Source organism: Ipomoea triloba, chromosome 2, assembly GCF_003576645.1.
Source record: "Ipomoea triloba cultivar NCNSP0323 chromosome 2, ASM357664v1".
Lineage (NCBI taxonomy): Eukaryota > Viridiplantae > Streptophyta > Magnoliopsida > Solanales > Convolvulaceae > Ipomoea > Ipomoea triloba.
The window spans coordinates 19,433,695-19,442,408 of NC_044917.1; the positions used below are offsets into that span (position 1 = coordinate 19,433,695).

At 39.2% G+C, this 8,714-nt stretch overlaps 1 long non-coding RNA gene across 1 annotated transcript; it reads left to right on the plus strand.

The window, feature by feature from the left end:
- Positions 1 to 5,782: 5,782 nt before the first annotated feature.
- LOC116011410 lies at positions 5,783 to 7,489 on the plus strand. The gene is made up of 3 exons (XR_004097019.1): positions 5,783 to 5,885; positions 5,994 to 6,060; positions 7,399 to 7,489. It is a non-coding gene; the product is annotated as an uncharacterized LOC116011410 (long non-coding RNA).
- Positions 7,490 to 8,714: the final 1,225 nt, after the last annotated feature.

An 8,714-nucleotide genomic window follows, 5' to 3' on the forward strand; every position in this document is an offset into this window, starting at 1 on the left:
GGTTACTTGGCAACACAAATGTGACTTCTTCAAGTTTGAGGTTGGACAATTATATGGGGATCAACAAGAGGTTGACTTGGAAAGTAAAAAATGTTCTTGTAGGAAACGGGAGCTAACTGGCATTCCATGCAAACATGCCATATGTGCTATTTGGAAAAAGTTTGGGAGGGGTGCAGTGTTTGATTTTGTACACCCATGTTACTCAAAAGAAACCTATTTGAAGGTGTATAGGGGAAGTATCAACCCCATATGGCAGGCCCTGCTGAGTGGCCTATGTGTGATAGAAATCCACCATTGCCACCTTTGTATATTGCCAAGGTATGTACTCATTGCTAAGTGTTTGATCTTTATGTAATTACTATATGATTCTTGATGTGTTTGATCTTGTTGCTATGCAAGGTTGGGAGGCCAAGGAAGCTAAGGAAAAAGTCAGCTGGTGAATTGACTCAAGATGGCATTTCAGTGTCCAGACAACATATTCAACTGCATTGCTTTCTATGAAGGGAAGCTGGGCATAATTTAAGAAATTGCCCATCTAATCCAAATAAAAAGGTAAACTTTCAGATATTGTAGGATTATTATTTGTAACTTGTAATTTTTTGTAACTTATACTTTTTTTGTGTCAATTGAAGGCAAAGAAGAGAGTCATTTATTCCACCAAACAAATCCCCAACAACTTTCCTTCTACATCTGGACAGCAGGACCAAGGTGGATTTGGACAGCAGCACCATCAGGAGGACCTACAAGCTGGATCTGGACATCAGCACCAGCAGGGGGACCTACAACAGATGACTTGAATAGCTCTACACAATAGTAACCTTCATTATCTGGACAGCAGCAACATCATGAGGATGATCACCCTTCATTATCTGGAGAGATGCAACAACATGATGACTTCAATGGCTCTACATAGCAGCAACATCATGATGACCATAATCAAGCCAAATCCAAATTGAATATCAGGCCATCAAACCGGAAAAAACCATATTACACAAGGAGCAAAACAACAATGAAGTCCAAGTTCTTTGGAAACAAGGCTGCCCCAATAGACATTGAATGACTGCATTTAGTTTTGAATGTTTTTTGGAATGTTTAAACAAACTTTGGTGTAATTGGGAAATGCATGTTTTTTTACTGTGCTTTGATTGGTAGGGGGATTGTAAAACAGCCTTTTGGTAATGTGTTTTTGAACTTGATTACTCAGGAATGTAAACTGCCCATACTGTTTGGGTATTGTAAAGCAGCCTTCCAAAATGAATTGTAATGCAACATTTTGGTATTGAAATGTAATGCAGCCCTTTGGTAATGTTCTTTTGAACTTGCTTGTTATGTAAACTGCCCATACCATAATTCCTTTGGTATTGGGCACTATTTGCCTCTGTGTATTTGGGCACGATTTGCCTCTATGTATTTGGGCACCGTTTGCCTCTGTGTACTTGAGGACCATTTGCCTCTGTGTATTGGAGGACTATTTGCCTCTGTGTATTTGGGCACTATTTGCCTCTGTGTATATTTGGGCACCATTTGCCTTTGTGTATATTTGGGCACCATTTGCCTTTATGATTCGGGCATTACTTGCCTCTGTGAACTGAGTTTGGGTTTGATGATTGGTATGAGGAATAGTATGTTGGTTGGAGGGTAAGGGTTGGTGCTTATCCTTAGGTTGGGGTCTATTTAGTCTCTTACTTGATTCCTGAGTTGTATCATATGTCATTGGTTATTGATTATTCTTGGATATATTCTTGTTTGGTTGTTTCTTATGAGTATTCTATTAAATTCATGGTTCGGATGATATTCCGTTATAGACTTGTTGTCTTGTACATTTGATTGGATATTGGTATCGTTGGAAAGTCCTTGGTTTATATATTCATTCAGCGTATTGTTGTTGAGTATCCGCTTTAAATACTGAATAGTTCGTTGGTGTATATATTATATATGGGTGTGTAAACCTATTTACAAACTTATATATATATATATATATATATATATATATATATATATATATATATATATATATATATATATAGGTACGCCCTTGCGGGTGTGAATGGTGGTTGCTTAGCAGTCTTTTGCTAATGGTTTCTTGTATGTTTTCTAGGTATGGAATAAGTCTAAGCGAGAGCGCGTTAGAGCTTATCTTTATGAGGCGGCTTAGACATAGTTGATGTTGTTTAGACTTTATGTTTTGGGCCTGTGTGCCAATGATGAGACTATATACTCTTGTTTAGATTTTGGATGTTTTGACAATGTTTGAGGATTTATATCTATGCAGTTTGGTTCAGTTTTTGGATAGCCTGTGCATCTAGGCCGTGCTTTTCTTACCTAGATGTGGCGTGATACCCCTTAGGTTATAAATCGCTTCCGCTATGTTATGTTTGATAGTTGAGATAGGCAGCTTTGTGTTAAAGTTTAGCTATCTCGGCTTGTGAAAGGTTGGGGTGTCACACTGGCGGAGTGAGGTCCTCCGCCGGTGAGCTCCGTTTCCTTCTTACGGAAGGGGGTGGCGGAGAGGGTGGTTCCGTTTGGGAGTTCCGCTAATTCAGTCGGAATTCTGGTTCCAGTAAGTTGTTTTGGGATCTGTTGTCTGGTTGTTTCATCTTTGATTCTGGATTTTGTGATCTGTTGTCTGGTTGTTTCATCTTTGATTCTGGATTTTGTTGGGATATTTTGTTGAGTATTTTACCATGATTCTGATTTTGTTGGGATATTTTGTTGAGTATTTTACCATGATTCTGGAGTATTTATTCTATTTTGTTGAGTATTTTACCATGATTCTGGAGTATTTATTCATATTTGTTGAGTATTTTACCATGATTCTGGAGTATTTATTCATATTTGTTGAGTATTTTACCATGATTCTGGAGTATTTATTCATATCTCTTGGTCCATTATGTGAGTCTATTGGTTGGTTGAATCCTTGATTATATTCTCTAGGAGTTGGTTGTGTTCATAATCTGAGATGAACACTGTTGGTGGATGATCTTTGGGGTTGAGTATGAGGTTGGATGTGGAGATGTGAGTCTTTGGGTACCTTTTGGATTGTTGAGGGTGAACTAACTGTGGGCACCATTTGCCTCTGTGATTGGGCACCATTTGCCTCTATGATTGGGCACCATTTGCCTCTGTGTTTTGAGCATCATTTGCCTTTGTGGTTTGGGCTTTTGCCTCGGTGAACTAACTTTGGGTTTGATGATTGGTATGAGGGATAGTATCTTGGTTGGAGGGTAAGGTTTGGTGCTTATCCTTGGTTTGAGGTCTGTTTGGTTCCTTATTGATTCTTGAGTTGAATTGTATCTCGTTTGTTATTCGTTATTCCTTGATATATTACGGTTTGGTTGTTTCTTGTGAGTAATCGGTTGAGATTATGATTCAGTTGATATTCCGTTATAGACTTGTTGTCTTGTGAAATTCTATTGGACATTGGTACTATTTGGAAAGTCCTTGGTTTATTGCTTATTTAGCGTGTTGTTGTTGAGTATCCGTTTTGACTAAAAGAACAGTTCGTTGGTGTGTATATTCTATATGGGTGCGTAAACCTATTTACAAGCTTACTATATATGTATGTTTCTCACGAATGTGAGTGGTGGTTGCTTAGCAGTCTTTTGCTAATGGTTTCTCACATGTTTTTCCAGGTATGGAGTAAGACTAAGCGAGAGCGCGTTAGAGCTTATCGTTATGAGGCCTGCTTAGACTAGTTTATGTTTCTTAGACTTGGTTTTTGGGCCTGTGTGCCTATGTTGGATTATATACCTTTGACTAGACATGTTGTTATGACGTTTTGAGGATTTATGGTTTATTCAGTTTCAGTTTTTGGATAGCCTGTTCATCTAGGCCGCGTTTTTCTTACCTAGATGTGGCATGATACCCCTTAAGTTATAAATCGCTTCCGCTATGTTGTGTTTGATAGTTGAGATAGGCAGCTTTTATGTTTAAAGTTTAGCTATCTCAGCTTGTGAAAGGTTGGGGTGTCACACCATGCAAGGTTTCGATTTCCCTTCCATCTTTTCTACCATTGCTTGTAGCTTCTTGATCTCATGATTCATCGCTTCGATTTTTGTTTCGTTTGCCATGTGACTATTGATCTCGTACATGCCACCATGTTCTCCTCTTCGGTCATATGAACATGAGGTATTCTTCGATATTCTTTCTATTAACTCTTCTGCTTCCGGTAATGCTAAGGAGACGAAAGCACCGCTTAAAGATGAGTCTAGGAGCATCTTTCCTTCATCAGTCAGGCCTCCATAAAATGAGTTGCGTCCCATGGATGCATTTAATCTTGCGGGCATTGTCTTTTCAGAACTTTAAATCTCCTCTATGCTTCTCCTAGGCTCTCCAATCTACCTTGCTTGAATTCTTGAATATGTCTCCTAATTCTCATAGTCTTGGTGATTGGGAAAAACTCATTCATGAATTCCTTGTGTAACTGCTGCCATGATCTAAAATGGTGATCATCCTGACTCTCTAACCAACGTGCTGCCTCTCCAATCACTGAAAATGGGAATAACTTAAGTCTGATAATTTCTTCACTAAATCCTTCCTGCCTGTACATCCCGCACGCTCGAATAAATCTAGTGATATGCGCATGAGGATCCTCTGAAGGTAATCCTAAATATTGGTTATTTTGAACCAACGTGAGTATGGTCGGGTGCACATGGAAGTTGACATTTTCCATTGGTGGGACATAGATTAAATTGTGCATGTTGAAATCTGGCGTCATATAGTTTGCGATGGATCTTTGTTGCTCTTGAGGTATTTCATAATAATCATCTTCTCGAATATGTTCCGGTGGATTCACTCTATTGATTTGCGGTTCTTCCAAAATCGGTTCATTATGATTAACTTGTCCTGGTGGATTGATCGGTACTGGGGGTGGGTTGGGTATAGCTGCTCCTCTTCCTTGGGGATTTCTTGTAGCGCTCGAAGAAGCCATTTGTGATTTTTGGATGCTTTTCTTTCGCGTTGCTCTGTTAATTTCAAGTATGTAAGGAAATAAACCTTGATTTCCTCTCGCTCTTGTGTGCATTCACCTATTAAGATTTCCAATGAAGTAAAACAACCCACAATTGACTAGAAATAGCCAATTGGGTTTAGTAACAAAAACAATCAAAATAGAAAAAGAAAAGAAAAGTGAAATGGATTAACAATACTCAAATTCTCACAATCATTCAATCAAGTAAAAGCAAAACATTTGACAACCTATTGCCCTCCCCAGCAACGACTGTAACCCCTCGTCATTTCCGGATCAGATTAAGGTTCGAGAAATATGTTTTAAGCTAAGACATACCTGAGATGAGTGACCGATGCGTCAAAAGGATTTTTATAAGGAAATATAGTTGTTATCAAGCTGTGATCGTTCGTGCCGGTCACGAACCGTAAAAAAAAAAAAAAAAAAAAAATTTTAAATTTAGGAACTAGTATTTGGACTCGTTTGTCCTAGAAAAGGGATTTCTAGACCCCATACCATTATTTTTGAATTTCCTATTGAATTAAATTAGCCCATAGCAGCAAAAATTTATTTTTGATCGTACATCGCGAAGATTCTGCGGTGTACCGAACCTAGCCCAAATTGGAGCTTTTGACTGGAATAAAATTTTAGTTTCAAGAATATTCTATTTAAATTATTTCCTACCGAAATTTCATCTGTTTTAACCCCAAACAGTCCATGTTAAGATATTTTTTTCCCAAGATTTCTAGGATGGTGACACTTGTCACTTTAATCCACCCTTAAATATTATTATATAAGTGGGAAATGAATTTTTGGTCTTCATTTTCCCATTTGGCCGAAAAAAAAAAGAGGGGAAAGGGGAGTGAATTTCTTCCATCTTCAACCTCAAGCTTCAAGGACTCCATAGCCAATCTTTCTTCACAACTTCATCAAAGATTCGGTAAAACTTTAATTTTATTCGGTAGATAGCTTTATTTCCTTTCCTAGATTAAGAATCTAAGTCTTGATTTCTTGAATCTTGTTGTTATGATGATGAATTGGGAGCTAGGGTTTCAAGAAGGAATTGGGGAAAATCCACCAAAAGCATCTTTAAGACAATATTAACTACTTTGGAGGTAAGGAGTTCCCTTAAGTTGGACTAGATTGCTCAAATTTGAATAATTGATGGTTGATTGTGACTTGGTGAAATTTAGTAAAAATGTTTAGTATAAGTTGCCTGTATATGGTGTATATAAGGTGTATGTATAAATTATGTTTATGCCCATATAGGCTTACACTTGTGAAAATATTGACAAGAAATTTAACTAGTCTCTGGCAGTAACTTCCGTGAATTTCTGGGACAAATCGGTAAGGTATTTTGATCCAATTGTTTTTATACATGTAGTTCTATACGTGTAGATGCTACCATAAAAATTTCATAATTTTTGGAGTAGTATAAGTGTGGTTTCAAAATTATTTTCCAAAACTGGTCCAGAGAGAAGAAAAATCCGGACAGCACACTGCCAAGGGCAAAAAGGGAATTTTCTGTGTAAATTCGTGAACCTAGATGACCAAAACTTTTTATGAACATCAAGTACTATGAGTTAGGGTTCTACCAAAAAAATTTCAAGTGAAAAAGAGTTCGGGAACTATTCTTACCGGCTCGATCTTTCAGACTGCGCCAAGCTGAAATTTCTGAAAAGAAAAGAAATGGTTAAAACCAATGTCGTTAAAGAGAAAAGAGAAGGAAAACCTTAGTTTCTGAGCAAGAGGAGGAGGACCTTGACTAACCCACGGGTGGCATATGCTCTGCATGAAGTGCCCTTGCCCAGCGGTTGTTACATATTAAATGTTGTGCCGTATGACATCCAATTCATACTTATGCGACGTCTAGTCGCTGGGTACTATATAACTCGTCGGATGCGGTATTCCCACGGGGGTGTGCACACTTAAGGTATAGATACCCCGATTATTGCGGGCAGGTTTCGTTTTAACGGACCCGGTTAGGCCGACTGGGAATCATTTTAACGTACCTGGTGCCAAGGGATCAGCGTTAGATCGGGGAACGACCACTACCCCGATCAATGATCCAAGTGGTCAAAGAGGGAGACAATTAGAGTGCTCCAAAGGCCTCACACTTTCGAAGAAGAAACTAAGTGAATTTTTGTAAGGAGATATGGCTACTCTGTAGCGGAGATGAGATGGAAATTGATGGAAAGCTCCTTGAGAGGAACGGTTGAAAACTAGTTTGAATAACTACAGGTTTGACTGGAGGAAAATATTATTTCCTATTTGTAAGAGAAGTCCAATTTGACTAAGTGATATGATTTCTTCTACGTACGTATATGTTTCACTGTGTTGTTATACTTTAATCAAAAATATATGTTTTAGAAAACCTTTATTTAAGTTTGGGCGATCCACGGATCTCCTTGCTTAGCCGTCGCGCTAACTACACTTCAATGTGTTGCTTTCAGATGGAGTTCAGCGTTAGTTCTTGCAGTCCGACGAACTCCCCTAGTTCGTCGGAAGGTGTAGGTCGTGGCATGGACTACGACGTTTTTGTACAACAGATGAGTGGCGCCGACCCTTATGCGCCTGGCTATGCTCCTACAGCTCCCAATAGCTCACCGGCAGTAAATAGTGTTCTTCCTATTCCTGAGGGTCCTGACGTACAGGCCACTTTTGGTTTTTACCCCATCGAGGTGCTGGTAGGAAGTAACCCCCTAGAGTTTATAGTTTATTATCCTTACCCTTGGGACCCGAGTCCTCCCGAGAGTTGGGAGGAGTGGTCTATGGTCATAGTCGCTTCCCGGTTCCTAGACCATATCACATGGTACGAAGGGGAATGGCATCTTGTCTGGGGTGAGTTTACGGGTCCGACGTATCTCCAGATCGTGTAAGCAGGATGCACAGAAGGTCTGTAGGGGTTTATTCCTTTTGTGTAAATATATTTTGTAGCCAGGGGAGTGACTGATCTTGGTTAGTGGGGACATGTAGGGCTTTAAACTTATGTTGGCCGTTAGGCAAAATTTCCGGTACTTACTTTGTAAATATATATATATATATATATATATATATCTTGTATGTTATTTCAAAATGAGTGACTGTGTGTGTTGAGTAAGTTTCTTTTAGCCTGTGCACCTGAAGCGGGGTCTGTCAAGGGGATGATAGAACTTGTTTTGGGTGTGGCGGTAACACCTTGGGTTGTACGGCAAGCCAGACTCCTCAGGATGTACGGTAAGCCGGCCCGAGGAGTGTTACAACGACGCCATTTTGAAGATGTAGTTTTACGGTAGCGGTGAGGTGTCAAAACATTGTGGATATGTGTGTAAGAATAAAACGAAGAGTCTATGATTCCCCGAGTGTCGGTCTCGAAGGAGGGACATGGAGGTGTGTCAAGTGCGGTTACATTTATTTAATTGAGTCATGTGAGGCATTGAGTATGGGTGGTGAGTGCGGTGAATGGTGGTTGTGAGGTGCAAGTGTTCATAAGGTAGGCAATGTGAATGAAATAAGATAAAATAAAACAAATATAAGCAATCAAGTATAAGAAAATAAGGGATTGGATCGTGTTCGTCTATGTTGCATCCTAGTGTGTCTCAGGCAAAGAATAAACAGAGCAATGATGTTCGCTATTCAAGAGTGTGTTTTCTTAGTCATTTTCCACCTCTGTGTACTAGGGCTTCTTAGACTTAGGAGTGCCTTTTAGCAACCAAAGTTCTAAGAGACATTTTATCAAACACCTTAGCCACACTTTCCTACTATTCCTAATATGAAGTCCTGATAAGCT